The following is an 8,309-nucleotide window of genomic DNA, read 5'->3' as shown; positions in this document are numbered from 1 at the left end:
GCAGAACATGGTTTAGTGTAGAGAAAAATGGTTTAGATTTCACATTAAAGTATGTTGTGACCCAGAGAACTGCTTTGCTTTATTTAACATTTGATTGAAACCACCACACGTCCCCTGGGAACGCTCTTATTTTGTGATTGTCTGTCTTGTCCCCTTATCGTTTCCTCCTGTGTCCAATCACCTGCACTTCCCCAGTGTATTTAAACCCTGTGCGTCCCTTGTTTCCTCGTCAGTTTTTCTGTTCTATAAACGGTTCTTACACTTAGATTGCTTTTATTCCTGCTTGGTTCCAGTTTTTCCTTATTTAAGATTTTCTTCTTTGAACCCTAGTTCTGCGTTTGGGTCCAACTTTTTCCCCAAACGAGACTATAATATAATAATAACAATAGTAACCTAAAAGAAAAAAAATGCTAAAACATACAAATTCCAAAAGTAAAGGACTTAAAACTATAAGCTTAAATTAAATCCACCATTTGATTTGACTAAATCCTAACTAAGACGTTGTGTTGCTTAAGCTTAACTTGCTGTGAAGACAGAGGTTTATTCACAACCATTATTGGCAAACGTGTACAAGCCGCCTCTACATTGTAAAGTATGCTTAAAGCATCATGCCCATGACCAAGTTGTTTTATTTGATGCATCTGTGCTCAAATGTCATGGGCAGGAAGCCGGAGACCAAGACAGCATACGGGTAGTATAAAAATATCCACTCTCCTAAGAATGGAGTAAAAGTAACGCAAGGGAATCCTCTTTTTTCTTTTTGACGGAAACCTGCGGAGGTACTGCAGGGGGGTCGCAACATTTTTGGTTGATAAGACAATTTTTTTTATTATTATTTTTTTTCCAAACAATTTTTTTCCAAAAATGTAAATGTCTTCAGAGTTATAATTGTATTTATTGTCTTTAAATACACATTAACATGAATCCAACATATTGTAGGGAACGGATAAATTGATGGAGAAGACGTCGTCTTTCAGTCCGCAACACACACATTCTGCTACCAACAGGAGCTCTTTCAAGCTGGGCACCGGTTCACTCACAGCTCCTTTCATGCGAATACGACAGCAAAGGCACCAGCCAATCAGATTGCGTTCATGCTCATGTCTACGAAGCTCAAAAATAAAAGATGGCGGACCAAACTCCGTAGAATAGGGGGTCCCTGCTCCATCTCGCCATCAGTTCGGAGGACCTTGGCCTGAACAACGAAGAAGAAGATTTAAAGTATTCAAGCGAACTGCAAGTAAATCCATGGACAAGTTATTCCTTTTTAATAATAAAGATGTGAATCGGCTTACTTTGTAATTGTCTTTATGTAGCTGTTAATATCCACGTCTAACTGCCTTAATATCTATGGCTTGATCTGAGGTTATTCATATTGACCATCAAAGAAAAGTAATATTAGCCCACTCAGATATGTAAAACACAAATTAGTCCCAAACCTTTAAGTAGAACTCAAACCAGTTTTGTACTGTAAACTGTACTGTACCGAAGGTCCAACCAAGTTTTTCAACGTTCTGAAGACAATGGAGATGGTTTTGGATTTCAGGAAGGAAGCAGTCCCACTAGCCCATCCTTCTCTTTGCTGGGCTCTATACCCAGCACCTCAAGTGCAAGACAATTAGGGTGCACTTCTACACCGCCATCATTGAGTCCATTCTCTGCTCCTCCATCACCATCTGGTACGCTGCAGCCACTGTCAAGGACAAGGGCAGTCTACAGTGTGTCGTCCGCTCTGCAGAGAGGGTGATCAGCAACAATCTCCGTCCCTCCTTGACGTTTTGCTTCATGGACCCTAAAGCGTGGATTATAGCCGACCCTTCTCTCCACAAATCTATTTGTGTCCCTTCCATCTGGCAGGATGCTGCAGCCCATCAGGACCAAGTCACACAAACAGTTTCTTATAGTCGGGCTCATAAACAGAGCCCCACTGACTGACTTTGACATCCCAACTTCCTACCGGTCACACCCTTTGTACACATTGTACAGTATCTGTATCTGCACTTCATTTGGATTTTATATTATTTTTATATTCTTCTCTATTCTTTTGTAAATGTAATTGTTAATGTGTTAATTTGTCCTATTGTCTCATTGTCCAATGTATGTACCACCTGCCATGACAAATTCCTTGTCTATTTGGCAGTAAAAGGTTCTGATTCTGATTCTGGTTGGGTCAAGTAATATGTTGGGATCCTGTCAAAGGTATCAATGAGATCTGAAGTCACTCCCTGAGTGCTTCGCAGCTACTTAATGCTACCGTGGGGTCCGCTAAGCAGAACAAAGGCTCAGTATACTTTTCACTTTGTCCCAGCTGGAGGTGCAAAGCCATAAGAATCAACTGGCTCGAGTTTAAAAATAAAAAAGGATTGAAATTGAGTGAAATACGCTATTAAAAGTCTAATATGTCGCAAAGTAGAAAACTTGGTTCTGCACAGCCGATTCTGACCTCAAAGTATGGATCTCCAGAGATTCTGCCTGTCTTTCTAGTGCAGTCTTTCCATATTTCGTAGGGTGTGTTAATTTTTTTAACAGCCGCGTAGGATTGGCTGCACATTCAAACGTAGCTCCTCCCACATTGGCCATCGTGACATTCCTCTCTGCCTCCAGGGATTTCATGACCTTCCCTCCTGAAGCAAGCCAATCCACTTTTCCATGTTGAGCATTCAAATTTTAAAAAATGATATGGAAAAAAAAAAATGACGATAAAAAGTTGCCATTAATTGTGATTTATTTTGAGTTAATGACATAAACGCGATTAATCATGATTAAATATTTGAATCATTTGACAGCACTAAACAACACACAAACTATAATAACACCAAATGCTGTCGTGTTATTATACTAAATAGCGTCCGTAGGTGCGACAGCTCCGTGGATTTCACCAACTTTCACCAACCAACCAACAGAAAGCTTATATATATTTTTTTTTCTGAAAAATGTTTTATTTTGAAAATTGCCCGGATTTTCTCCTAATTATGTGCGCTCGTCCCACTGACATATTCCCCACGCGTCAGCGGGCGTTTTTTTATTCACGTTTACAATTGTTCTCTTACCGTGCAGTTTCGCCCACCAGCGAACACAGAGCGCGCGACTACTACTTCCCCCCCCTCCCCCCACGTCGGACCTTCTCGACCGGTCCGTGAGGTAAAAGGTTGGGGACCACTGCTCTAGCACATCCAAACTGCTTTATTAAGGGCTACACACACGGTATTATTGAGTAAACTTCCTGCAATATTATTTAATATTGAGTAGCAGCGTCACAGCATTTTGTTGCAAAACCTTTGCGTTTGGGAGCGACTTTGCCGGAAATTTTCGGGCACACAGGGTTTTACTGTCAAGCGTAGCAGGTTGCTAGGCAGCGGATGCAGCAGAGCAAGAAAATAATAGTAACTCTGGAAAAATTACTGTTTTTCCTGTGTACCAGCAGCGAAGTAAGTATGACATGCCTGTGCACAGAAATATTATATAAATCCAAAAGTAATCACATTAAAATTATGTTTTTTCTACAAAAAGCTTACGAGGCCAACAGGTATTTGTAAATGCGAGTCACATTACTCAGCTATTATTTGAGGCTCTGACATTATTTCAATGAAGTCTTTTATATGACAATTTGTCATGCTAATTGGCTCATGACTTGTGAAAAAAAGACACTTTACTGTCATCTGGGATCAGATCAGTGGCCCTGCAATTACGGCTGCTGTCAGAGTTCTGTTTTATCTCTGCAAATGAAGAGGAAATGAATTCACCACCACTTTCTGATGGACAGTAGCTCAAAGAAAATATACAGCAATCACTTGACCCTGGCTGACAGAAACACATGTCAACACTATGCTCTCTGTCTTCTAGCCCCCACCCCGCCCTTTCCATTCCTTTTTGTCCTCCTCCCTCTGTCATCTCCCCTCTGAACACCTCTGCTCCCTTCAAACTTTTCCTCCAATTCTACCTTCTTCCATCTTTATGCTCTCCCCGTCCTCCTCCTTGTGTCTCAAATGCCGAGTTTCTGTCAAATGCTGACAGCTAACAAGTAATTATAGGTAATCATCTAAATGGACAGTAATTACTTCAATGAGGGAGGGGCTGGAGTTTGTCTTTACAATATTGTGAGTTAGATCCTACCCCTTGACTTGCTTTTATAAGTCCTTAACCCTACAGCAGTGCACTTACTACCCCGCCCGCCTCAACGCCCCGTCCCTCACACACACACACTGCCTGATTGTCACACTTGAAATTTATCATTTAATTTAACTTTTGAATTTATTTTCAATGCTGGTCTATGTTAGGTTTTTGAAATATTTTTTCAATATTTTTTAATTTGTTCTCAAATGTTTACTTGCTTACATTTTGCAATGATACGTTTGTCATTTGATCCTGTGTCCTTTAACTGTCAAACCCTCTGAGATTTGATCTTACAAACATACATATCCAAGTAGAACGTCAGAAATTTGACGTAAATGTCCCCTCTTTCGGATAGGTAAGCTAGCATTGCCCTAAACCTGTCATTTGCGGCATGACCTTTAACTACTGAACATAGACTGTTTCTGCTGGTTGAAGCCAAACTCAGGCCAAAAGTTTTGATAATTTGAAAAGAAATCTGAACCTGAAAGTTAAACTTGTAAACATTGAAAAATACAACATTGTATCCAAAATGGAAACAAGTGGATAAATATTTGTGGGTTTAATATAGTTTTGACGCAGTTTAATTCTTATTTTTATAATATATTATAATTATGTACATTTTTTAAATATAATCTTTTTTTTTAATTCTTCACTTATTGATATATTTTTTGATAGGGCTTGTGGCCTGGATTTGGCTCCATACTGCTGCTCCCTCATGAGAAAAACATTTCTGCAGGTATGTGTTCAGAAAAAATCTTAAATATGATTATAAATGTTAGACTAACTTGTTTTTCTATACTAAACTAGGAAAATCTAAAAAAATTGAATCGCGATTAAAAATTGTAATCATTGCCCAGGACTAATATATACATATATACATGTATATATATTATGTATATATATATATATATGTATATATTGCTATACATGTATAGATTTTTTACAGAAAAGCAGGATGTTCATCCATTCCCTCAGGCCGTAGTGCTCTTGAGCGTGAGAGATCCATCATTCATCTATAGGTCTGTGACATCTCCTGTCTAAGTGTGATCTCTCTCCTCGCTCTAATGTTTATTATCTTCATTTCACAGAGTCTCAATTAACAACTTACTTCAGGTCAATGATTAACAATTAGCTGAATAAGACCCTGACATGCCAACAGGACCCGAGAACGGGGCTGAGGGTCCACATCGCAGAAATATTGAAATAGTGGGTATTTTCTTCTTCTGTTTCAAATCCAGTGGTTCAAAAGCAAAAGCATTTGATGTGTCCAACAATCCTTTAAATAAGGATTAGCATAACACATGAGAATTCCCTTCTCTGTATTGCATTTTGTATCCGTTCATTTGAATTAGCATGCACTGTATTCCACTCCCTTTTGTGTTGGGACGAAGTACACCCCTAAGGTCTGGAATAATCACGGTATACCCCAAGTCATGTATACCACGGCGGTATCATTATTTGAATTGTGGTGATACTTTGTATTTGTTTGAGTGCACGCACACAAATGTTAGGTAGTATTGAATTTCCTGTCAGTGGGTTTCAGCCAACCAGCCAGACCGAGCATCTGCCTCACGGGTCAATCGGATAATTGGACTGTTCCATTCTGCAACCACGAGAGGGGCGTTGTCAGAAGCCTTCGCATCAGACCTACACAGGAGGACTGTCTTCACACCCTGCAATTAACTATGGACTGGCCAGCCTAGTACGAACCTGCAGTTTGGAAGTGTATTTTCTTTCTAGGGGGGCACTCACTATGTTTGACGCAGTATTTTAGATCAATTAGATCAAACTCAGTCAAATATGTTGTGGTTATTTCATTATTCTGAGTTGTCACTTAGTTTGATTTTGTTACCCATTACCTGCGTAAATATCTTGGGTGAATAAAATCCCTACGTTTCTCACTGTACCCGCTCTCCCCGGCTTCCCGGTGGCCCTGAAGTGCAAAACACAACGGCAAATAGGAAAACACAACGAAATTAACTTCTTACGGAAAGGGTAGGGCCTCATAGCAGGAAGCAGAGGACGGATCCTTCTGATAGGACAGATTGTATGTCTTTTAACCCTCTTAATCCGAAGCGTTTCGCCGGCGACGGAAGGTGACATGGAGGATTCAAATTACCGTGACTCCTTAACTATTTGCACAATCGGATTCTGAAAGCTGAGAAATGCCGCTTTCTAGATATCCTGTCAATCAATAAATCAGTGGCGGGACTGAGAGCCTGCGATGACGGGGGGGAGTGAGCGCATTAGGAGAGCCGCAGCAGAAAGTCACGGAGAGATGACGATGTTTTACGAGTGTCTTAAAAGTGTCCTACAAGTGTCCTACTAGTCACCATTGTTTTAACAGTGTTTTGTTGTCCAATTACATTTAGGTGTTGTAAATAAAAGTTTAGTGGGGGTGGTGACACTTGAGAGCCCTGTATCATTTCCTGAAAAAGACAGACAGTCCGTCTGTCCAATCAGAAGGGTCTGTCCTCTGCTATAAGGCCCTACCCTTTCCGTAAGGAGTTAATTTCGTTGTGTTTTCCTATTTGCTGTTGTGTTTTGCACACAGTACCCTGTCCACAGTCCCATCATTTTTGTTGATATCTTTCTGAAACTGATATGAACAGGAATTTGGCTTTCAAATAAAAGCTATATGTCTTCACAGTACAGTTTTATAAATATCTGTATTGGGGGGCAGAACTTTGATTGTACATTCCTGCAGGAGTCCAATACAGAGAACCCGAACAGCTACTGCAAGCGCGTCCATTGTTAGATCAACATTGGTTGGACACTTGTAACGCTAAAAAGATCCAACCTTCACTCAATATTACATTAGATTACATTACAGGTCATTTAGCTGACGCTTTTTATCCAAAGCGACTTACATTACATTTTTAACACTTAGGGGTCAGGTGTCTTGCTCAGGGACACTTCAACATGGGACATGGGGCAGCCAGGACTCGCACCACCAATATAATTAATTACATTAACTCCAAAAAATATTTATTGATTAAAAATAACAATAAACACTCACACAGATCACAAAAAGTTCCACCTTTATCTACCCGACCCCAAACCCTCTCCGTCAATACACACAAATACACACACACACATACACACACAAACAGAAACACAGACACAGACACACACACACATTTAATAGCTGCTAGGAAATCACATTTGGTAAATTGCATTGTGGCACTAACCTTTCTCTCCTAATTAAATGAGTAGGGAGAGGAGGCCTGCCTTAATGAAGTCAGCAATATGCTGTTACACACACACACACACACACACAGACACACACATAAATATCTACCAGCAGTGGTCGGGCGGGGTAGATCAGCTTCTATCATTTTTAAGAAAAAGGAGATTTTAAATCTCTTGATTGTGTAATTTCATTTTCTTTTCTTCCTCATTAAGCTAATAAACTCAACTATAAGCAGTGTCAAGTTTTAAATCTCATAGTGGGGAACTACAACTGGTCTCACTGCCTTGATACCAATGCACCAAGGCGCCCTTTAGCAACTTTATGAGATGCACCAGGCTGTCAACTAACTTCAATGTAAACCCCTGTTGGGACATCATCATGTGGTTGGAACAAAGAGAATTGGGCCTACATGGGCTGCATGTTCACAGCCTGATTTGGGTGAAGATCATACAAAACCCCCAAAAGTAGTAAAATTCACACATATGTGGGATTGGTCCGAACTCAGCACTGAGGCCTCATTGGAAAAGAGGGCGACAGATACGGCTGACGTCACTGAAATTACAAATATCATTGTCACCTACAGCTCCATGCCATCCACGGGATGTAATTCGCACAACATCGTTGCCAAATGGGGGACTTTAGGGTGGAAAAGACCCTTGTTCTCTTCTCTATAGTGACTTCTAGTGAGTCCAATTACTGAACCCCCCAGCAGAGCACGGGCATAGAAGAGGACACTAGCTAAGATCCCCTGATAAAAAAAACATAAAGCTTTCTACTCATATCAAAAGATCAAGAAAAAAGTATTGACTTTTTAAAAACAGCATCAGTGTTCTTTTTCCAGTTTAATTTACAGTCCAGATAGACCCCAGAATAAGAGACTGGACAATTTGACCAGTGTTGACCCGCAATTATCACTGGGGGGGGAGGGGTCCTCCTCCTTCTTCCTTCTAAAATCAATAACCAACTCTTTCCCCAACTTTTAGTTTGAAAGAATTGTCTTTCT

Source organism: Gasterosteus aculeatus, chromosome Y (assembly GCF_964276395.1).
Source record: "Gasterosteus aculeatus chromosome Y, fGasAcu3.hap1.1, whole genome shotgun sequence".
NCBI lineage: Eukaryota > Metazoa > Chordata > Actinopteri > Perciformes > Gasterosteidae > Gasterosteus > Gasterosteus aculeatus.
The sequence above is the reverse complement of the archived record's forward strand: the minus strand, read 5'-3'. Positions refer to the sequence as shown.